Genomic DNA, 22398 nt, shown 5'->3' with positions numbered 1-22398 from the left:
TGGCTCCTTCACCCCCACCTGTCTGGTCTGCCCACTGAATAGGGACTCAGATAGAAGGAGGTATCTTCCTGACACTGAGCAGACTCCAGGGAAGGAATTGGCTCGCCTGGGAGGCCGGCCCCATCGTTTGTGGCCTCCGTGGCAGCTGTCAGCACGGCCCGCGCCTGCTGTCGTCTGGGCTCCTCGGCCTTGCGTGTGCAGCCACACCCGCTCCCTCGCCGTCAGTGCCGTGGCTGTTCAGAGCAGACGCTGGCTGTTACATAGGAAGGCTGACCCGTCGGGCCTCTGCCGGTGGCTGTTCCAGGCACTCCCTTCCTCGTCACAGGCATGGTTGCCGGGTCTCTCCGGCGGTTCTCAGGTGTTCAGGAGAGCGTTGCCCTCCCTGTAGGCTCTGCACACAGACTGTGCAATCAAAAACTTCAGCAGAAAATGGATTTCTTACGTAGACAGAAACCATCGTGTGTTCCATGCGGTTCTTGTTCTTCCAGCCTCGGCCGCACGGCTTTCAGCCCCGACGCGGCCTGTGAGCGAGCACTGAGACTGGGAGCAGAGGGCCAGGCGGGGACCCTGCTGCTGCTCCTCACCATGTGCTTGCGGAGCTGGTGGCCCCAGTGGTGGCACCTGCGAGCCAGGCGGTGCGCTGGGTTCCCCGCCCTGCTTCCTGGTTGGTTAGTTGGCATTTTGATTGAAGGGCCATTGTAGCCAATCAGAAGTGGGGTATTTCGAATGTAATGCAAGGCCCTTTGTTTTTCTCTTGTTTCATGCATAGAAAACACGACTGACAAGGTGTTCTTCCCCGTCCCACGGTCTGTTCTGGTCTTCGCTCGGTACTCGTCGTTGACTTAATGCTGAAGCTTGTTTGTGTTCCTACCATTGTGCATGAAAGGTGGTCTTTAAGGGGGACCCTGTTTACCGTCTGTGCAACATAGAACTGAATGGAAAGCAGATCTATATTCGCGAAGTTATGATTAACTTTTTATCACAGAATGTTAAATCTGATTTCCTTTCGCTCTTTGTTTTTGTTGAAAAAGTGTCTAGAGAGGCAGAGACCTAGAGTCTGCGCATCCCCAGAAAACGAGGGACCCGGCCTTTCTCCCCTGAGCCTCGTCTCTGTCCGCAGAGCCGCTCTACCAGGTGCTCTGACAGCGCAGGCTCGGCCTGGGGTGGGCGTCTGAGCAGGTGCCAGCAGGCCTGTGAGGACACGCGGCTCCTAGGTGCTGTGTCCCTGTGGCTGGTGGGCCCACGGGACGGCACCGCTGGGCTCCGTCCTGCGCTCTCCTGGCCCCGACCACCACCCGGGTCTCACAGCACCCACCACGCTCTGCACAAGCGGAGCCCTTTCGGGTGCGCCCGTGATGCCAGCCTGAGACGGACGCGAGCTGCGTTCGTGTGGACTGTGTGCCCCGCCCCGCAGCCCTGCTCTATCTTTTGAAGGACTGTTGACGAAGTGAAACAGAATGATGGTTTTCAAACCAGGAAGAAGTGGTGAAGCGGGAGCGCGGCCCTTCTGCTTGCTGGTCAGGGCCTGTGGGTCCGTGTGGGTCCTGGCCGGTCCTTGCTCCCTGCTGCCTGCACAGGGAGCGGTGGCCCCGTCCTGGGTGCGCGCGGGGCGCCGGCAGGTGCAGCGGGCCTGCGGGAGGAGCGGCTGCCTGCTGACCGTGCCTCTTGCTCAGCTGCAGAGGGCAGGGTCCTGCGCCCGCCGCCGTGTGGAGGATGCCGGAGGAGTCGGAGCCCGGCAGCCTCGACGCCCCCGACGATTCTGCGAGCACTGCGCACTCCCTGGAGCGGCTCTGCGACCTGGACCACGCGGGACTCGGGAGCACGGCCTGGTAGGTGCTGTGGGTCCCTCCGCCCGGCTGCCGGCGGGCAGAACGCGGGTTGTGCGCGCTCCCGGGCCAGAGCAGCGTGCACAGCCCCGCCTCCCCAGCTGTGAAGAGACGCTGGTCAGGGCTTGCCTTCTCTCTGTTTTAGTCCCAGTTTTTCCCAGGTTGGTCGCCTGTGGAAGCCCTGCCGCGTACACATTCCAGAGCTGTGCGCAGGGTCCTCCATCCCGGACACGCTGCCAGGGCACCCGCCCGAGCGCTGGCGTAGGCTCGGCGCAGCGCAGCTCTGGGGCGCGGCGCTTTGTCACCCGCGAGCATCTTAGACTCGGCGTCTGCGCGCGAGTCAGGTGTTACTGCAGGTGGAGCCGTGATGCTTCTCCTGGGGCTAAACGCGGTGCTGTGCGCCAGGGTCTGGGCCCGGGGCCCCTGTGCCGCCACCCTCGGCGTATTTCCCCGTAGGCCCCTGCAGCGCCAGGGACCCTGCCTTAGGGCTCCCGGCCTCGCTGCCCGTGTATGATGAGGGTTTGCTGTCCCCACCGCGGTCTCCGGGACCCTCCTCCAGAAGTCACAGCTCTGAAGTCCTCGGACCCTCCCACGTTCAAGGAGCCCTGCCTCGAGAAGGGACTGTGGGGCATAGTGTTGCCACGGGTGTCCACAGTTCCCAGTGTCATACTGTGCTGCCTGACCCGGTGATACTGCCCCGGGAGCGCGTCAGACAGACAGCGCCGCCCTTTCTGGACAGTTAGTTCTGTCCTAGCCAACGCGACCAGTTAAGTAAACTGGACCCAACAGGCGTTGAAAAGCATCTGCTGCACACGCCTCCCAGGCTCTAGAGGCCACGGTGATGGGTCAGGTGACCTGGCCCAAGGAGCGACCCTCTCTCTCTGGGAGATAATGCTGGAAGCATCTGACTGGGACGTGGGACAGGTTGTGGCCTCCCCTGCAGCCATTGGGCCCGTGTGCATGGGCCCCGAGGAAGGCACGGTCACTTCACTGATGGGGCTGCTGAGCGAGTTGCCCAGGAGGTGACCCTGGGAGCCAGGATGGAGCGTGCTTCCGTCAGCCGTGGGTCTTGCAGTTGTGAAGGGAGTGGAGTGGGAGGTCCCTGCGGCTCTAGCAGCTGCAGCTGATGATGGTGCTCCTGACAGAGGGGCCAGAGCTGGCCCGCTGAGTGGGGGACGCAGAGGGGCCTGCAGAATGGGGGACGCAGAGGGGCCCGCAGAGCGGGGGACACAGGGGGCCCACAGAGCCAGGGACGCAGAGGGGCCCGCAGAGTGGGGGACACAGGGGGGCCTGCAGAGCGGGGGACACAGGGGGCCCGCAGAGTGGGGAACACATGGGGCCCGCAGAGCGGGGGACACAGGGGGCCCGCAGAGCGGGGGACACAGGGGGGCCTGCAGAGTGGAGGATGCAGAACGGGGGACACAGGGGGCCCGCAGAGTGGGGGACACAGGGGGGCCTGCAGAGTGGAGGATGCAGAGCGGGGGACGCAGAGGGGCCCGCAGAGTGGGGGACACAGGGGGCCTGCAGCCCCAGGAGGACGCGCCGGGCAGCTGAGAGCTGAGTGCAGCGCATGCTGTGAAGAACACAGCGCGGTGAGGGGTTCTACATGTCACAGCAGCCACACTTCCCCAGTAGACCCCTGCATGTGTTTGCCATTGTGCGTGTGCGGACATGTCACATGTGTATGTGTGCACGTGTTCCAGGTGTGTAAGATAAGGTGCAGGCCTCAGTCCCCCAGGGGTGGTCAGCGTTGGTGAGTGCAGAGGTGGGGTGAGCTCAATGGAGGGAGCTCGCCTGCTCGGGGACCAGGAGCTAACGGAGGGCCCACAAGCCGGCTTCCGCAAATCCCCGCCGAGGCTCTGCTACTCCGGCCAGCGTCCTGCCGGCCAAGCCCGTCCGTGGGCGCGTCACCGGAAACGAACGTCAGGGCGAAGTGCTGGGTGTGGATCACACACCGTGGTTGCACAGCTGGGACCGGGGGACATGCTGGGAAGTCATCGTGCCTGTCTAAGGGCACCAGATCCGCCAGGACCAGCTGTTGTGATGTTGCTGCCATGGTTCAGTTTCTTCGGTTCCTCTCGGAGGCCTGGGACACTGCTTTGTGCGCCGCACTTCGGGGTGACTGCAGACCCACGCACAGAGGCAGGGACAGGGTCGAGATCTCAGGACTCCCCTGGCCCCACCCATGTGAGCAGTGGGGCCCCCATGCGGGTTCAGAGGCCCATGTTGCATGCGTGCTCACGTGTGCACATGGAGTTTGCTGCATCGCATCACGGTGTAGGTTCCTGTTGCCGTGGTCCCAGTCCCCAGCCAGGCTCCCCGTGGGGCCTTGACCAGCCGCAGCCACTGCGCGCCATGCTCAGCTCTATCCTGGCAACCACAAGTCTCTCCATCCCCCGGGGAGCTTGACACTTTCAGAATGTCCTATAAATGGAATCCTGCACAGCGTAACCCGTGACAGTGGCTTTTCTCACTAGTTGTCACTCCCTGGGAGGTTCATCCTAGTTGTTGTGATCAGCGGCTCAGCTCTCTTTGTTCTGAGTGGTGTCCTCTGTAGTGAGTGGGATCTTCACCCACTGGAGACAACACGTGGGTCCCCCCAGGCTGGCTGTCAGGAACAGAGCTGCTCGGCACACGAAGGTGCAGTGTGTCGCACGAGCCTAAGTGCCCCTGTCTCCGGCTGCACGTGCGTGGCGTGTGGCAGCTGGTAGTTCTGTGGAAGCCTCTGCCCTCCCCAGAGTGGCTGCCCGCGGCGCCCCACCAGCGGTGTGAGTGTCCCGTCTCCTCCACGCGGCTGCGTCCCGCACGTGCATTCAGTATCTTGGGTGGCGCCCCGGTGTTGTCACTGGACGAGGAAGTCGCGTTTCGGAAATGCAGTCTGTGCGGGCTGCTGTGCAGGGTCAGACGCAGTGTGTTTGAGTGCGTGTGTGAGAGTGCGTGCGTGCACACGTCTGTGTGGGTTCATGCACACGTGTGAGTACGTGCATGTGAGTGCCTATGGGTGCGTGCACGTGTGTGCACGTGTGGGTGGGCTCGTGTGTGTGTTTGCTTTGCTTGTTGGCTTGTCACCTGGTGCTGCCTCCCTCAGACATGCCGCGGAGACGTCCTGCGGGGTGGTCCCTCCTGGGATGGCGTCAGCTTAGTGGCCGCTGCACGGCCCTGGTGGTCGGACTGAATCACGGGGAATGCTTTTGCCAAGTTGTGATGTTTTAACCATTTCAGTGTATTCCATCCGGTCATACTCCAGGTTCTATGTGTGCACTGCCTTAGGTTCTTTCTGGAGCATGTAAAGTCGACGTCATCCTACTTCCTTGTGTTGAAGAAACTGAGGTAAGAGAGTTAAGCCCAGTGCCCCGCAGGTCGCCAGCCTGTCTCACTTTCTGGGAGGCGAGCAGGGGTCCTTGAAACCTCCGCGTTGTGTGTTGTGTGTGGTCACCCTCTCGGGTGGACTGAGAGCCAACATCTTGTTGCTGCTGAGTGGGGCCCTGGGCTGCTTGGGTGATAGGGGAGGCGGTGCCCCTGGGCTCTACAGGACACCTACTACATTAGGCCACATGACCAAGACAGAGGCAAGGCAGCTCTACCCAATACACCGAAACACACACACACACACACATAGGGAGGCTGCCAAATTGAGAAGGCAAAGAAACAGGGTCCAAATGAAAGAACAGAACAGAACCCCAGAAAACGATCTAAACGAAATGGAGATAAGCAACCTATCATATGCAGAGTTCAAAGCACTGGTGATCAGGATGCTCAGAGAGCTCGCTGAGTACAGCAAAAGCATAAGGGAAGAACTGAAGGCTATACTAAGTGAAATAAAGGAAAATCCACAGGGAACCAACAGTGAAGGGAAGGGAAGGAAGCCAAAGTTCAAAGCAACGATTTGGAACATAAGGAAGAAATAAACATTCAACCAGAACAGAATGAAGAAACAAGAATTCAAGAAGAAAAAATAGAGAGAGAGAGAGAATAAGAAGACTCTGGGACATCTGCAAAAGGGCCAACATCTGAATCAGGGGAGCCAGAAAGAGAAGAGGAAGAGCAAGAAATTGAAAACTTATTTGAAAAAGTAATGAAAAAACTTGTATGTCTGTTTCCTTCACAGGAAACATACAAGTCCAGGAAGCACAGAATCCCAAACAAGCTAGACCCAAAGAGGACCACGCCAAGACACATCATAATTAAAATGCCAAAGGTTCAAGATAAAGAGAGAATCCTAAAAGCAGCAAGAGAAAAGCAGAGAGTTAGTTACAAAGGGGTGCCTATAAGACTGTCAGCTGATTTCTCAAAAGAAACTTTGCAGGCAAGAAGGGACTGGCAAGGAGTATTCAAGGTGATGAAAAGCAAGGACCTACAACCAAGATTACTCTATCCAGCAAAACTATCATTTAGAATGGAAGGGCAGATGAAGTGCTTCCCAGAGAAGGTGAAGCTGAAGGAGCTCATCATCACCAAGCCATTATTATATGAAATGTCAAAGGGACTTACTTAAGAAAAAGATCAAAATTATGAACTTTAAAAAGACAACAAACTCACAACTATCAACAACTGAATCTAAAAAATAAAAACAAAACCCAACTAAGCAAACCAGAACAGGAACAGAATCATGGGTATGGGGATCATTTGGAGGGTTACCAGCTGGGAGGGGAAGGGAGAGAAATGGGGAAATGCTGCAGGGACTAAGAAGCATAATCGGTTGGTACAAAACAGACAGGGGGAAGTTAAGAATAATATAGGAAAGGGTGAAGCCAGAGAACTTATATGCACGACCCGTGGACATGAACTAAGGGAGGCGGAATTGCTGGAGGGAAGGGGGGTTCTGGGCAGAGGGGAGGAAAAGGAAAAAACTTGGGACAACTGTAACAGCAGAATCAATAAAATATACTTAAAAAAAAAAAAAAAAAGACCTGGTTGCTGAGGGCCACTATTAAAACAATATGAAAACAAAAAAGCTTGAATTTTAAGTAATTAAAAGGCTTTAAACCTGAAGGCATGCTGTGTGAGGATATTTAACTACAGTTGATTTTTTTCATCCCGTGTAACACCCAGGTGGGGCAGGAGGAGAAGGAGAGGAGAAGCCAAAACCACTGTCTGGAATTCAGACAGAGTTTGTTACTTGAGCATGTGTCTGAGCTGACAGGGACACCAGGGAGGGGTTGGCCTGACTGAACGTGCCACCGTGCAGGAGGAGCATTCGCCACGGTGCTCGGTCGCTTGGCCTGCTGCCTTCTGCACGCTGGGGAGGGCACAGGTGAGACAGCGTCCACCCGGGCCTGAAGGCCGGCAGGAGGCATCAGTTGGAGCACGTGCCAGCCCTGCTCTGGCTCGGACACAGACAGCAGGACGGCGGGCGCTCCCACACAGAGCTGTGCCCTGGGAGGCGTGAGGTCCAGGTCGCGCTGCATGTGGTTCTGCTCCAGCGCCGTAGGAACGCTTTTCCGGAGGCAGGGCTGGCAGCGGGGTTCCATGCCCTGGAGAGGCAGCAGCACCTACGTGAGTGTACGTTACAGGACGAAAGGGAGGGGGGTCAGGAAAGGGATGAGGTGAGGGACCGCGCTGGGAGACCAGTGTGCCTGGCTGACACGGGACGCGGCCCGGGCTCGCGCGGCCGTGGGGCTGGTGCATCCTCCCGGGGACGGGCGCCTGGAGCTGATCCGGCCCACGGCCCAGCACAGCAGGGCACATGGTCACCGTTTACAGCCAAGAACGTGCTTTAGGTTTTCTGTGTTCTGATCTCCAAGGCCCGTTTCTGCTCTGATGTCAGCTTCTGTTTACCCACTTCCTGTGGTGGGGGGGGGGGGGGAAAGGGAGAGAGAAATATGGATCAGCTGCCTCTCGTACGCACCCTGACCGAGGACCAAATCCGCAGCCCAGCCCTATGCCCTGACCGGCGGCCTTGACGCCAGCCCACAGAGCCACACCAGCCAGGGCCAGCGTCTCTGCTGTGACAGCACACGAAGGCCCAGGATGGGGCTGAGCAGGGGCTCCTGGTGGCCGCGCTGTGAGGTGAGCGTGCAGAGTGGGCAGGCACGAGCGGGACGGGCGGACTGATTGTGGCCGTGAGCTGTGAGAAGGTGAGCCGCGCAGGCTGTGGGCCGGATGGATCAGGGAGGCAGCCTCACTGCTCTTGTGTGCAGCGTGTGGGAGGGCCGGGGAGGGCAGGGCTCGCTGCCTCGTGTCCCTGGGAGAAGGGTGGCGCCAGGACAGAGAGGCAGCAGAGCTCGGCGGCTGCCTTGGGGTTTCAGGTGGAGTGACTGTACCCTTGAGACGCCTGTGGGGCCGGGGGCCAAGCTGGACGGCTCAGTGTGGCTTCGTGGGCATGGCTGGCGCCGTGGGATTTGCCGCCCAGAGGTGGGGAGGGGGCGTTTTGGAGGGAGACCACGTGTCCCTGGTGCAGCACCTTGACGTGGCGGCAGTCCTCTCGGGCCTGATCTACAAGCCAGGCCGCTGCCTGATGAGGACCTTCAGATGCCGAGGAACAAGCCCTCTCCAGCCGGCTGCGGCCGCCCGTCTCCACCGAGTGCTCGTGACCAGCTGTCCTTTTCCCCGTCACTTCTGATGCGCTCACCATGCCCTGGGCGCACACTGAGAGGGGCCAGAATTAATTCTGCCCTCCCTCCCCTTTCAGCACCTGCTTAAATGCCTCCGCCGTGCAGGTCACCTTCTGTGCGGGCGCCTGGCACAGACAGTGGGGGCGTCTGTGCTCCAGGAGAATTTACAGCCGTGCCGGGAAGCCAGACGTGAGTGACGACCAGCGTGCCGCGTGTGCGAGACAGGACCGGGTGGCCCGTGTGGTCCGGGGGTCGGGACAGCTCCCAGGAGGAAGCGGTGTTTCAGCCCAGCCCTGGCAGCGTGCCCCCTGGCAGAAGCAGTGGGCTCCACCTCCCAGAAAGCAGCCTTTGTCCCGGCCCAGGAATGAGTCATTCTCCTGACGGCGTCTGATGGCATGTCTTCCCAGCACCAGGCCTGGCCCTGCAGGGGAGCAGCCTCCCCCAGCGCTGACTTGTGCCCGGAGCCCGGGGCAGCCTCTCTGGGCCCCGCCCCTCCTCTCCTGGACGTCCGGCCACCCCAGACCCACAACTGCTTAGGGAATTGCCTGCTATTGTTCTGAGTGCGTAACCTCCCATGACTGTTTTCTAGAAACTCAGTGAGCCTTTTTGGGCAGGGGGTTCCGCAGACCATAGCAAGGATGCGTCTTCCTCAGAAAGCGGGCCCCCGGTGCACCGTGCACTCAGCCAGCGCTGGTGTCCAGCCTGTGAGTGGCCGGGGGCCTTGGCGTCTGCATGGCCGGCTGCCCGTGGACTCGGTGCAGGAGGCTCCTAGGACCCCGCGCTCCCCCGTCTCCCTGTGCTCTCTGCCGTCGTTAGAACCAGGTCAGGTGTTCTGCGACTCCCAGACGTGGCAGAGACTTTGCTCCCTGAGGAACGTTGGGAAGCGTGTCCTGAAACTGTCGCCTCCTGGGGCCCCAAGCCGTTATTCTCTGAAGCAGACCAGTGTTCCCTCCTGTGTTCTTCAGGCTTTTTGGTTCTTTTGGAACAATTATATAATTTTTCTTTTTAGATATAAAAAGTTACTTCTACAGCCACTTGAAATTCGTTTGATTGTGTCCTCTGATAATATTACTGAGAAGCATCAGCCTTCTCTCTGAGAAACACATCCCTTGGCCCTCACAGGCACATACAAGTTCTGTTGAATAAGGAGAAGAGGGGAGGGACAGTGAGCCGCAGGTTCCTGCAGGGGACCCTTGAGCCCCCTCTCCTGGAACAGAACTAGACCAAGGTGACCCGTTTCTTTAAGCTGCGGGGAGAAGGCGTCATTAATTGCCTGTGGTCGCGTCTCAGGAAGAATGTTCTTGGGAGCACGCTGCTTCCTCGTAGCATCCTGTTGCTGTTGGATTTGGTTTCTAGAGTGAGCGTGTGATTCAGTTTGGATTCTCTACAAGTTTGGAATTGATCCTCATGCAAACATGCATGTCTGCCACTTGCTAAGCAAACAGAAATGAGGGGAATTGGGAAACTAGTTGTCATGGGCATCTGGCATTGGCATTCAGTGTCACATCAGAGATGTTCTGGAACATACTGGGGCCACCGTGTGCACCTGACTGTGGAGAACAGGCTGGACTTGCTGTCAGTGCTCTTGCGTGTCCCAGGCCGTCGCGTGCTGCTAGTGCCCTGGAGTGTCTGGTGTTGCGCAGGGACATAACCTCCCCACCCTGTGGGAATGGAGGGAGGGGATTTGTCAGCTCTGGGGTCTCAGGCCCTGCCCCACGGTCCCCTTCCTTGGGGTGCGTCCTGCAGCTGCAGGGGCCTGTAGGATTTGGGTGGTGGGCCAGGGAGGCTGCCCGCCTGCTTCAGGGTACGAGGCATTGGCCTCTGTGTCAGAGGAGCTGCCGTGAAACTCGTAACTTTCAGTGTTCGCCTCTTCCTGCTTCCGTGGGAACGTGGTGCTACACGGGGCGCGGTGACTCCGCCGCCGGCTCCCTGCGGAGGACATAATGCAACATGGTTTAATGTTTTCTCACAGGTGAACTCGGCGCTGGTTTTCAAATCTTTGACTGTACTTAGAACTTCCCCACCTGAAATCTTAAAAATTACCTTTGAATAATTTAAGTTTTCTTAATTACTGAGTTTTATTGAAGTTAAACATCAAAACTTTAAAAAACTGGGGTGGAAAGTTTTTGAAAACACACTCTGATATTTGCTGATTCTTAATTAGAGTGTACAGCAGACAGACCACAGCGTTTCCAGGCCGACAGTCGGTGCTTTCCTGAGGCTCTGCAGGCTCCACTGGACACGGCACGCCCGGACCAGCACTGCGGCCCCCCCGGCCCCTCCCGGCCGCCCACCCGCCCTCCTGTGACCGGGTTTTACAGCCTGCCCCGTGGTGCGTATTCCTGCTTAAGGCAGCCTCTCTCCTCTCGTGATCCACGGTGTTGTTCCCTTGTGGACTCAGAAGTCAGCCCACAGTTAGAAGTGGAAGCAACAGGAACGGGCAAGGACGCTTGTGTGCAGCGACTGAAAACCTACAGTAAGCCGCGCGTGTTACTGTGTGGGCCTGACTGCTCACGGGCCTTGACGGCTTCTCTCGTGTTCAGGCTGTGGCTGTTTCCGAAGTCCTAACGCGCCTACGGCTAACTGAGCGCGTGTGAAGGTGGCCTCGTTTTTCATGCAGGTCCCCACTCGGACCTGGAATTCTTCACTCTTGCTTCTCGTTCCCAAGCAAGGACTCCTGCGGTGCGGCGCACCCTGAGCGCGGCCAGTCACTGGAGGAGGTCAGAGCGTTGCGCTAGAGTGGGTCTGCCCTGCGCAGCCTCTGACCCGGCGGGGGAGCTGCTGTCGGCATTGCCGGCACCCGAGGCCGTGTCCTGGGTCCGCATGTCCGCTCCGCTTCATCACGCGGTGCTGATCCTTGCACCTCTGTGGCTGAGTCTCGTCTGTGATCTGCGACTTCCCTGGGAGTCTGGCGCTGGAGTCCTGTTCAAGGTCCACGTGTCTGTGTGGTGACACTGTCCTCGCAGGCTGTAGTCTTGCGGGATGACGACCGCTGGGCAGTGCCCGTCACTGTGTTCCTTGCTGTGGCCGGGCAGACGCCCTGTCCCGGTTGTGTCTGTGTTGCAGGCGGGGACGTGTGTCAGGTGTAAGCTGAGGTGAGGGTTAGTTACCCAATCATTCGGTCGGAGGGTGTTGCCCTAACAGCTAGTGTCGTGCTGTGTTTTCTGTCCCTCCCCTGAGCTGTGCGTGTGGGAACCATCATCTCCAGGGTGTTGGTATTGGGAGGTGGGGCATTTGGGGGGTGAGTAGGCCACAAGGACGGGGCCCCCACAGTGGGATTGGTGGCCTTATCGCAGGGGCAGCAGGGGCAGCTGTCTGTGGCCCGGGAGGTGTCCTCTCCACAGCCCAATTAGCCTGGCACCGGAGTTTGGACCGCAGCCATGGGGGACTGTCCGCTGATGGAGCCTGGGCCTGCGGTGCTCTGGCGGCAGCCCCGGCAGGTGAGCGCGTCTCCCCGGCACAGGGCTGTGGGTTACCCTGTCCCTCCGTTCCCTTGGGCTTCCATGGCTAGCTGTCTAGAATCGACTCAGGTCGGTGAGAACAGGACGCTGAGAGCAGTTTGAGCCTCTTGCCCTCCAGTGTCTTCAAGATCAGCACTGGACGTGACCTTAGCAACAGCAGCACGGACTTCAGAACCACCTGCCGGCCACGTCTCCTTGCTGGCCCGCTTCCCTTTTGCTGATAACCACATGTTCCCAGTGGTGGTTATTAGCAAAGGCACAGTGAGCTCTTGGGGAGAGAGCGATGGGCCTGGGTCACAGTCCGCGGCCTCCTGCATGTCTCCTGACTGTGAAGGAGCGAGACTGTGGCCTTGTGTTGGGAGCCTGGAAAAGCCACTGGGAGGGCGGAGCCCCGCGTGCTGTCCTGCTCTGCGTGAAGAGGAAATGGCCTGTGTGTCCTCGCCAGCATCGTCAGTGTGTGTGTTAGAGCCCGTGGCCTGAGATTTTCCCCTTTTAAGCACTTGATGGGCTTCATCAGGAAGGACGGAAATGCATCCTAGTGACCGGACTGGACAGTCCTCTGCTCATGGCTGCCCCCAGAGGCACTGTGATGTTTGGCCTTGGTCATTCACATGTGCGTGGCATCAGATGTCATGGCTGTGGGTCATGGGAGACTGTGACTCAGGTGATGGGACCGCGGGGCAGGGCCTGAGATCCCAGTGGGCAGGCTGAGCTTGGCGCCCCGCCTCTGCTGGTGCTGGCCGTGCACTGGGGACAGCTGCAGGAGGTTCCAAACCAGCACCTGTCTGTCTCCTGGGGACCCAGCCGCAGGCGCCTTCCTGTCTCCGTGGCCAGAAGGGCTCCACTCTTGGTCTAGTCAGTCACTGGGAGGACGGGTTGCTGAGGGTCTCAGGCAGCTCGGCTAACGTAGCCAGCGCCACGGCAAGGCGCTTGCTTACACAGCAGAAATGTTTCTTTCTCTCAGTTTTGGCCAGCGTGGGCACGTCCTCTGGCGAGGGCATCTTCCAGTGACAGACGGCTCCCTGCTGTGTGCTCACAGGGAGGGGGCGGGACCAGGGCTGGGGCCAGTCTATACAAAGGCATCCCCCATGGGCCCATCCTCACCACCTCCCCTCACCCAGTCCCCCAGAGCCCAGCGTCCTAGCAGCAGGTGAATGGGAACAGAGATCCGTGCCCAGCAGGTACACAGGGCACCCGCACTGAGCTGCTTCTGTTCCAGATCAACCCGCCCAAGCGATGGCTGGGATGGGGCCCCGTTGGTTCACGGCAGGCGCGGGACGGGCTCTTAGCCAACGCTTGGCGATCTCCGGTCCATGCTCACATTTGCCCCTTCTGCCCTCAGTGTCGTGTGGGAGCCCACGGGAGACGGGAGGAGAGCCATCTCGCTGGCAGACAACCACGTCCTGCTGTGGGACCTGCAGGAGAGCTCCCGTCAGGCCGTGGTACGTAACAGGAGTAAGTTTTCAGCTTCTGATTTTTTTAATTGGGCTTTTGGCTGGATTGAGAATACACCTCTTGACGCGTACGTGTTTAGAATATTGACATCAATTATGAAATGACTGATGAGTGGGTTGAATTACCAATGAAAGGACTGAGTGATTGGCCGCGTCGGGTGAGAGGCGCGCTGTGTGGGGCCTCCGGGCCAGGTGCAGGCGCGGACGGAGCCCGGAGTGTGGACAGAACGCCCCTTGTCGTAACGTGCCCGCAGGGGCAGTGGGAGGGCTGAGATTGCTGCTTCCATTCCAAGTGGACTGTCTTAACGAATGGCTTCTCAGTCCGTTTGGCGAAAGGCTGTGATTCATGGTGCTGACCAGCGTTTCTCCAGCCCACGCGTGCGCTGTGGCAGCAACTTGACTGTGACTGGGACCTTCCAGCTAGCATGCCTCCCTCCCCTCCCTCGCGTGCCCTGGGCTCAGGGCATGGGCTGTCAGACAGTCCGCGGCTCCTGTGCACACGGGAAAGGGGCCGCCGGGCCCGCTCAGCGGTCGGCCTCCATGGGCTTGGCGGCTGGTCCTCACGCTTCCCGATCAGGAGATGCCGCCCCTCGGACCTGCTTCCTGCTGAGCACCGGCTCTTGCAACCAGTTCTCTTTCAAATAATCTTCGCTTTCCATGCTTGGCCTTCTGTAGAGAAGCAGTCTGCCGACTGGTGTATGGATGTTCCTGTTTGGTTCCTTAAAATGTCCTCCTTTACAGTGTGATTTTTACCTGTGTTCATAATTCCATTGCGTTTGCTTCTGTCACAATAACAACGTTAGAGAGAGAACGAGGACTTTGCGATGATAAGGGCTCTCACCTCCTCACACGGGTGGGAGGCCAGGCTGCCGCAGGAAACGGGGTGTCGAGGGCAGGGGCCCCGCGCAGGGCTGCGCCCGCGGTGCTGGGGCCTGTGCTGCTTGCTGCCCCTCCCCTCGTGGTGCCCCGCCGTGGCAGTAGATCCTTCCGTCACCCCTGCCCCCCAGGTTGAAGAGGGGGCAGGAGCAGTGATTGATTGTTACCAATATGTGACACAGACTCGGGCTTTTTAACATACGAAGCGTCTGTCTGTTAACGTTTTAAAACCCGTGATTGGAAGGGAGTCTCATGGCCTCCAAGTGGAATTAAGAGCTGTCCTGTTTTCTGTACATGTAAGTAATGTTTAAGGGGGAAAATCACTTTTTACTGAAGAAAAACGAGACCTCTCTCTGTTGCGGAGCACACGGGCCCCCGCACACGCAGTGTCGGGTGAGACAGGGCCCTTGCAGGAAGCCCAGCACCCGGGATTGGCTCCTGCGGCCCCCTGGTCTGGAGTGGAGGCGCCACGCCCCACCCTCAGGGGCTCGCTGGGGCGTCTGGGTCAGAGGCGAGGGCCTGCTTTTCCGTCCCCCTCTCCCAGCTACGGGGCAGTCGCTGTGCCCAGGATTGGCAGCTGGGGGACAGGAGGCTCCCCTGGCGGAAGGCGTGGGGCGAGCGGGGTGTGGAGCCCGGCGGCTGGTCTGGGAGGGGGTGAGTGCAGCCCGGCCGGGCCGTCCTGCAGGAGGGGGTCCCCCGCACCCACCGGAACCCGGCAGCCACCCCCACCCTAGCGCACATCTCCGGACCCTCTGTCCTTGAGGTGATTCTGCGGTGGAGCCTGTTTTCTGCAGAGACCATTTAGTTTTCTCGGCCCCTCTTCCGTCCGCCGTCAGCTCTCTGTCAATATCACTTGGTGACCCCAGCCATTGCGTTTCATCCCGAGACCCTCTGATCGATCTGGCCGTCTTCACACCCAGCTCCTCAATTTTTTTTATTGTTTGAGGATATTGCCTTGCATGGAGGAGTTAATCTCAGGCTTGCTGCATCATTACCCTTTGCAATTAAACCAGAGGTTCTTTGCCATTTATAATCATTAGCGAGAGCCCAGGGGAGGCCTGGGGGCGGGTCCGCGGGGGTCCCAGACCCCGACGAAGGCAGACGGGGCGCCCCCCTCCCCCCATTTCGATCGGTGCTTGTTCATCTCTGGGCTCCAGCAGCTTTCACTGGCTGTGGAAATAAATGGCCCCTTCAAGGTGTGACGGGTGGGGGAGCCTAAGGAAGCGGCAGCCGTGAGACCTGCTGCCCCGCCCTGTCCCTGCGTTGGTGTGGGAGCCTCCGAGCAAGAATCCAGCGTCACCTGCTCAGGGTTCCGGGCCTGAAGCACTTCCGTGCAGCAGCACCTCTTTGAAGGAAGAGAATGCGCTTCAAGGGCACCGTGTGCTTTTAGAAATTTCGGTCACTGCTCCCCCCTCCACCCCCACTACCTGACACTTGGCTTCCTGTTCTGGAGACAGGGCCCAGAGGGCAGGGCAGGCAGAGGACGTCTCTCTCCCGCTCTGGGCCTAACGTCTGGACCTCAGGTCCGAGCTGCCAGGCTGGTCCCAGCGGGCCCCGCTGCTTCCACCGGCTGGCCAGGGGCGAGGGGCCCACCGGACGGAGGCTGCGCTCTCGTCTGGCTCCCGCGCCGTCCTCATCATCTCGGGGGCGTGCCTGGTCCCCCTGCGGGGACGCGGCCCAGGACGCCGGTCCGGTCACCAGCCTCCCTCGCAGCGCGGTGCAGCTGCACGAGCAGGCGTGGGTGGAAGGGGTCTTTCCGGCCTCTGGTCAGAGCCCCTCGCTGAGAGGACGTCCCCGTCGCCCGGGGCTCCTTTTTGTGCCCCTTCTCTCGTCCTTTCATCCTTCTACGGGGTCTTTTGCAGAGCAAAACTTTTAGAAGTTTTAAATAAATTGATTTTTTGGAGCAGCTTCAGGGACACGGTGGAACTGAGGGGATAGTAGTACAGAGATTTCCCATTTCCCTCCAGCCCCCACGCGCACAGCCGCCCCCACAGCCGGCACCCCCACCAGAGCGGGACGTCGTCATGAACCTGCGGGGACCCGGGTGCGCTCCTTCCCTGCAGCACGGTGCCCGAGACCTTGGAGCAGGTCCAGTGCGCGCGAGAGGTCCTCACACCCCGAGGGCCTGGCCGGGTTCAAATACTCTTGCCTTTTAAGGGAAGGAAACAAAGACCGGGTTTCCTAATTGTTTTCAGTAATTATTTCCACTGCTGTCCTGTGATGGGAGATGTCCTCTTGCATTTCCCGAAACGAGCTCAAGTGTCTTCATTTGGCAGCTGGCCAGCTCGGCCTCCCTGGAGGGGAAGGGGCAGCCGAAGTTCACCTCGGGGCGGTGGAGCCCCCACCACGGCTGCACCCAGGTGGCCACCGTGAGCGACACTGCCGTCCGGGGCTGGGACACGCGCAGCATGAGGTCAGTGACGGGTGCGGGCCCAGGGGTGCCAGGTGCATGGGCTCCTCTCTGGCCCCTCACCCCCGCGGGCCCTCCTGAGCCAGGTGTGTCCGGGGTGCACGGTGTCTGTCTCGTTTTGTTCCTCCTCCCATGTGGCCGCGTCCCGTTTGGGCTCGGTTGGCTGTTCCGTGCTCCATGGGGGCATCCTGAGTGCTGGCAGTTTATGAGGAGATGCAGATCGGGCTCCTGTGTCACCGCCCATTCGGGCCCATGAGTGGAGACCCTGAGTGGACATGGTGGCCCCTGGTGAAGCATGGGGCGCTGTCGGCACTCGGGAGGTGCGAGGTGGCCATTTCCGTCACGCTGTGCGGCAGCCGGCGGCTCTCCTGGGACAGACGGGAGAGCCTAGGGTTTGACAGGCAGAGGGGCACAGGTGTGCTTGCTGTTGTCATGGCAACAGAGCCCTGCAGCCTCTGCGACACAGCCTGCCCCCGGCTCCTGTCATCTATCACTGAGCTGCAAAGGCTGCGTCGCAAAGTAACTTGCGTTGCCTTCCAGGGAGGGGGTGCAGCTTTAAATCAAGTCCCATGGCCCCTCTGTGCCCTTGGTCCAATGAGGGGGCAGCGGCTACTGGCGGCCGGTGCACATCTGCCCACAGTACGTTCGCTGTCCTGACCCGGACCTGGTAGCCTTTCCTCCTCCATCGTCATTGTCCTCTAACGAGGGCAGACGCTCGGGTCTGAGGGCCAGGTGCTCCAAGAGCGACAGTGCAGACCCCAGACACACCTGGCAGGCGTGGCTTTGGGGGGCGACGTCCTGCGTTTCCCGCCTCTGCCGCGCCGGCCCTTTGGGGCGATGAGCAGCTACGGGGACACGCGGCTCCTCTCTGACCAGCACGTCTTCTGCAAACAGCTTTGGTTGTCAGTGAGCCTGGAGGGTGCCCTGTGTGTGTTAACAGTGTGTCGTGCTCTGTACCGCAATTAATGTCACCACCGCCTGTAGGAAGCCCCAGGAAATGCCTCGTGCATGCGTGACTGTCCGCCCAGTTCAGGTTTCTAATTTTATACATTGCCTGTTTCACTTGGATGGTGTCCGGGCTTAAGGCATCTCATTTTAGGAAAAAATACTAGCACATTGGAAAGATGCAGATGTAACCTGTTTCAAGCTTTAAAGATGGTTTAGGGCCAGAAGATCCAACCTGGAGGACAAGGTGCAGGGACAGAGTTCATCTGCCCGGGAGAACAGAGGAACGTGAAGCCCCCAATGCGGGTCTGTAGACGCGTGGAGGACAGGGACGAGGACAGTGACGAGGAGGGCGCTCCAGGCGTTCACCGGCCCCGGAGCCGGGGAGTGAAGGACGCTGGGCTGCGGGACAGAGGCAGGCACAGCCCGCACTGGGAGTGGAACGGGCAGCGTGCACAGCAGGGGCACAGGGGACAGGGCTGGACCGCGGGCCTGGCAGAGGCCTCGCCCTGTGCTGACTGGGCACCGGCCTTCAGGTCCGGCCGCTGTCCCGCCGCGCCCGCCCACATGCCCATCGTTTGGGGCTCCCACATCAGAGGCACAGTCTGGTTCCAGACCTCGTGAGGAGCAGCCTGGAGCCATAGGAGTCAGGGCGGCAGGCGTGTGTGCCCGTGTGCTCGTGCATATGTGCGTGTGCACGTCCCCGCCTGCGGCTCTGGGTGCGGAGGAGTGGGCTGTGCGGGACCCTGGAGAAGGCCCCGCGGCGTCGGCAGCAAACGGTGCGCGTGGAGAGCGGACACGCCCGGCTGCGGCAACGCTGGCTTGTGTCTGTCATTGCGCTCGCTCCTCCAACTCTCCCGATCGTGACCACAGTGCACTCCGCCTCCCCACCTGCACGTCGTCCGTCCAGCCACGTGTCCAGCGTCCCTCCCAAAGCCTGTCTTTGCTTCCTCAGGGCAGGCAAGGCCCTCTGGCTGCTCTCATTCCCAGGGTTCCATGTCACATTTTGACACCCATAGACCTGCGTCACTTCCGTGTGTGCTGCTGGGGAAGCCACAGCCTGCGTCACCGCTGTGGGAGGCACGGGTGGGCGCCAGGCTCCCTGGTGTTCACAGCCACTTCCGGTGCGGCCTGGCCTCCTGGAGCGGGAGCCCCAGGCGGGTGCCCCGAGCCCTGGGTGGCAGTGGGACACTGCGGGTCCAGGAGTCCGGCCATCCCCGCCTGAGCCCCACGTCCATGCCTCTCTCCCTCAGCCAGATCTACTGCATCGAGAACGCCCACGGGCAGCTGGTGCGGGACCTGGACTTCAACCCCAACAAGTAGTACTACCTGGTGAGCTGCGGGGACGACTGCAAGGTCAAGTTCTGGGACACCCGCAGCATCGCCGTGCCCGTGAAGACCCTGGAGGAGCACTCCCACTGGTAGGGGCAGCTCGCGTGCTGGCTGGCGGGGAGGGTCACGTCGTTTACTTTGCTAATTACGTCACCATTTGGAAAGGCACAGACCAGCTTAGTCTGTGTGCCGTGAACAACTCAATCAACCCAGTCCTGTTTTTCTGAAGAAACGCTAATTCCGAGTCTGGATGTTTGTGTTTATTATAAACGTAGGAAGGGACGAGAACAGCAGGTTCTGTATTCTCTGGAAACGGTGCAGTTCAAACATGCAGACGTGAATGTGCGCAGCTGTTGGCGCACTGTTGGCTGCGCGGGGCGCTAGGCAGCCCCACGTGCCCGCTGGGAGGGGTCCGTGCCGGGGCCCAGGGCTCTGTGCCAGGGGGGGTCGCTGTGTGCACGGCCGGTGCGTGCCCAGGGCCGCCCTGTGCTGCAGCGCTGTCGGGACGTGGGCCGCGGGTGAGTCGGTGAGACCAGAGGGCCCGGCGCTGTGCTGGCAGCAGCGGTTTTCATTCAGATAAAGCCTGTGCGCACGGGCGTGCCTGCTTGTGTGTGCACGCAGGGGGAGCATCTAGGAGAGTGAGGACCCAGCTGCTGTGAGGAGCCCTCGCTTAGGCTGGGGCCCATCCCCGGAGCGTTGACGCTCTGTGGTCTCCGTCTCTGAATCCTTTCAGTTCACTTACCGGAAGCTGTGTTGTTTCTGCAGCCAGGAAACTGCAAAGCCCAGGACACTCGTGTGCAGTGTTAGCAAAGTTAGTAAGTGGCCGTAGGACCGCTGCGTGAGAAGCGCCTGGTGCTGCGTGCGGGCTGACGGGCGCTCTCCGCTGCCTGGACCGGCCGGCAGCTGCCCGGCACGCTGGGCGCTCAGCCCTCCCAGCACCCTCGCCTCTGTTGGGGGCACCTCACCCCTCCTGAGGCTGCTGCTCGTGGGCCAGTGCCCTGTGGTTTGGCTGCGGGATTTTCGGGAGCCTGTGTGCAGTCCCGGGCCTTCCGCTCCCACTGCTGGGCCTCGTCTCTGTTGTTGTTGGGATTTAAGAGATGGGCTCAGAGAAGCACCAACAAGCCTGCCCCTCCGACCAGGCAACTTGGGGTTCCCGGCGGGAGGGCCCCAGCCCGTGACCGCCTGCTCCTTGCTCCCAGGGTGTGGAACGTCCGCTATAACCACTCCCACGACCAGTTCGTCCTCATGGGCAGCAGCGACAGCAGGGTCATCCTCTCCAACATGGTGTCCATCTCGTCCGAGCCCTTCAGCCACCTGGCGGACGATGATGACCTGAGTGATTAGGAGGAGCGCCGTCTGGAGGACGAGTACGCGCTCTGGGTGCGGTGGGGACTCCCTCTCCCTCTCCCCTCCCCCTAAGCGTCTCTGGGTCCTGTGGTTCGAGTCAGCCATGTCTGGCACGTGGCTGGGGTGGGAGCCCCGCTGCAGCCGCTGGGGCCACAGTTCTGGAGGTCATGCCATGCGCCCCCAGGACGGGCAGGGCTGGCTCAGGCTGGCGCATGCCTCTCGGTGTGGACATGAGGACGTCCCTACGTCCATGTCTTTATTTCCTTACCTGTGTCTTTAAAACCGTTACTGGTCTGCACATGTAAACCTCAGTGGTGTCTCTGTGAGAGCCCTTCCTCCGTGTCCTTTCTGGCTGTGGTGTGGGGTTCCGAGTGGGGCTGTGGCACCTACTCCACATCGGGGCCCTGTCCCTGAGACACACGGGCTGCTGGGTCCAGGCCCCTGCAGGTCACCCTGCTGGTTCATGTGGCGTGCGGCCAGCCCGTGCGGGGCTGCGGCCTCAGCGCAGGAGAGAAATGGATGGGGATCGTGTCCCTTGTCAGCCATGCACGTGTGAAAGGGACCCTCTCGCCTCTGGATCAGGTTCCTTTCCTGTGGGCAGCTGCACCCGGGTCGTGAGTGAGCAGGATTCAGACGTGACCATGGAGGCCACGTCTCCCAGGCCCAGAGGAGGACGGTTCTTGAGTCGGAGTCTGAGCCCTAAAACCCAATGGGGTTGGTCCCTCTGTTTCAAGACTCACATTCTGTGGTCTGGCTCCTCTCCCACCTCCGAGCTCAGCCAGAGACAGCTGCATGAGGCGGCAGCGCCGCCCTGGGCCCTTGGTCATGGGGGGGTCTCCTGAGGGGTCTCTCTCAAGTCTGCTGGTTGTCCCTTCACGTGGAAACAGGACAGAGACACGATCACTGTGGTCTGCGTCTGTCGGTCACCCCTGTGCGGCGGCGCCTGGTGCTCATCACAGGCCCTCTGCTCACGGCCAGGCAGGCGTCCACGCCCTGGCTCTGTCCGACGAAGCTGGCTGGCCCCCGACTGGCACCTGTGAAGTTCACGGGCACCCTGCTGTCCACGCAGCAGCCGAGGAGAAGCGTGTTAGGAAGGAAGGGGAGCTGCTGACTGGCAGCTCTTCCAGGAGCCGTGATAGCGCCTGGTGTTCCCATGACATCCTGCAGTCCTGCTCGCGTGGTCTGTCCCCGTCTGTTGAAACTGCCAGGACGGTCAGAATCCCTTCCAGGACTTTCCCTGGTGTCTAATGGAACCCCAGGTGACTGCTGGCAGGTCAGCCCCCTGGGAGCCGGACTGTGTGTGCTGAGTACTGGGCAGGACTCAAGGGCAGGGCAGGGTGTCCCAGAGGGAAGTGTCTTCCCGCGGAGAACCCAGGAGCACTGGCACTGTGGGTGCTCCGTCGGTTTCTGTGAAAAAGGGAGAAAGTGCCAAAGACGTCTGTGCCGGGGTGGCAGGTGCCTGCACAGGGGCTGGGTGTCGGCCCCAAGGACGGAAAGCACCCGTGGGTGTGGTGGGGGTCATCTGGTCACGTTTCCCGGAGAAGGAAAGCTTTAAAGGGGGTGACGTGGGGCAGCGTCCTAAATGATGGCACCGCGCCGCCCAGGGTGAGGACCAGCAGCTTGTCCCCGCAGGCTGCTCCGTGCACGGAGGGGCTGCACGGCCGGTCCCCAGGGTCCCTTCTGCTCAGACGGCATGGGCAGGGTCTTCTCATTTTTACATCATCCTTTCGGTGCCCTGGATATTTCTGGTCACCCCCTGAACCAGGAGCCCGTCATAGGTCACCAGCACCCACCACCCAGGCCCAGAGGAAACGGGGGGTGCGGGGCGCTAGCGTGGGGTGCCCGACGCTCCCCTGGTCGCCACGAGGATCCAACGGCCGGCGGAGGTCCAGCGCATCTCCCGTCATGCAGATGAGAAGCCTGAGGCCCCTACACGCTCACGCCCGTCTCTGGTCCTTGCAGCAGCCAGGAGCCCCCGCAGGACGGCGTCATCGCCACGTACGAGGAGCACGAGAACAGCGTGTACGCCGTGGAGTGGTCCTTGGCCGACCCCTGGCTCTTCGCCTCCCTGAGCTACGACGGGAGGCTGGTGGTCAACAGGGTGCCCCGGGCGCTGAAGTACATCCTGCTGTGACCCGCCCGGCCCCCAGCAGTGCCCCCCCACACACACACTGTGCGCACGCGCAGTGTAAA

General features: G+C 60.5%; 1 pseudogene; it reads left to right on the top strand.

The window, feature by feature from the left end:
- Window positions 1–1703: 1703 nt before the first annotated feature.
- Window positions 1704–22339, top strand: LOC149990046 (EARP and GARP complex-interacting protein 1-like; annotated as a pseudogene).
- The last annotated feature ends 59 nt before the right edge of the window (window positions 22340–22398 follow it).

This window comes from Furipterus horrens, unplaced genomic scaffold, assembly GCF_987537825.1.
Source record: "Furipterus horrens unplaced genomic scaffold, mFurHor1.1.pri manual_scaffold_33, whole genome shotgun sequence".
Lineage (NCBI taxonomy): Eukaryota > Metazoa > Chordata > Mammalia > Chiroptera > Furipteridae > Furipterus > Furipterus horrens.
Note: the sequence above shows the minus strand (reverse complement) of the source record. Positions and strands in the feature narration are given on the sequence as shown.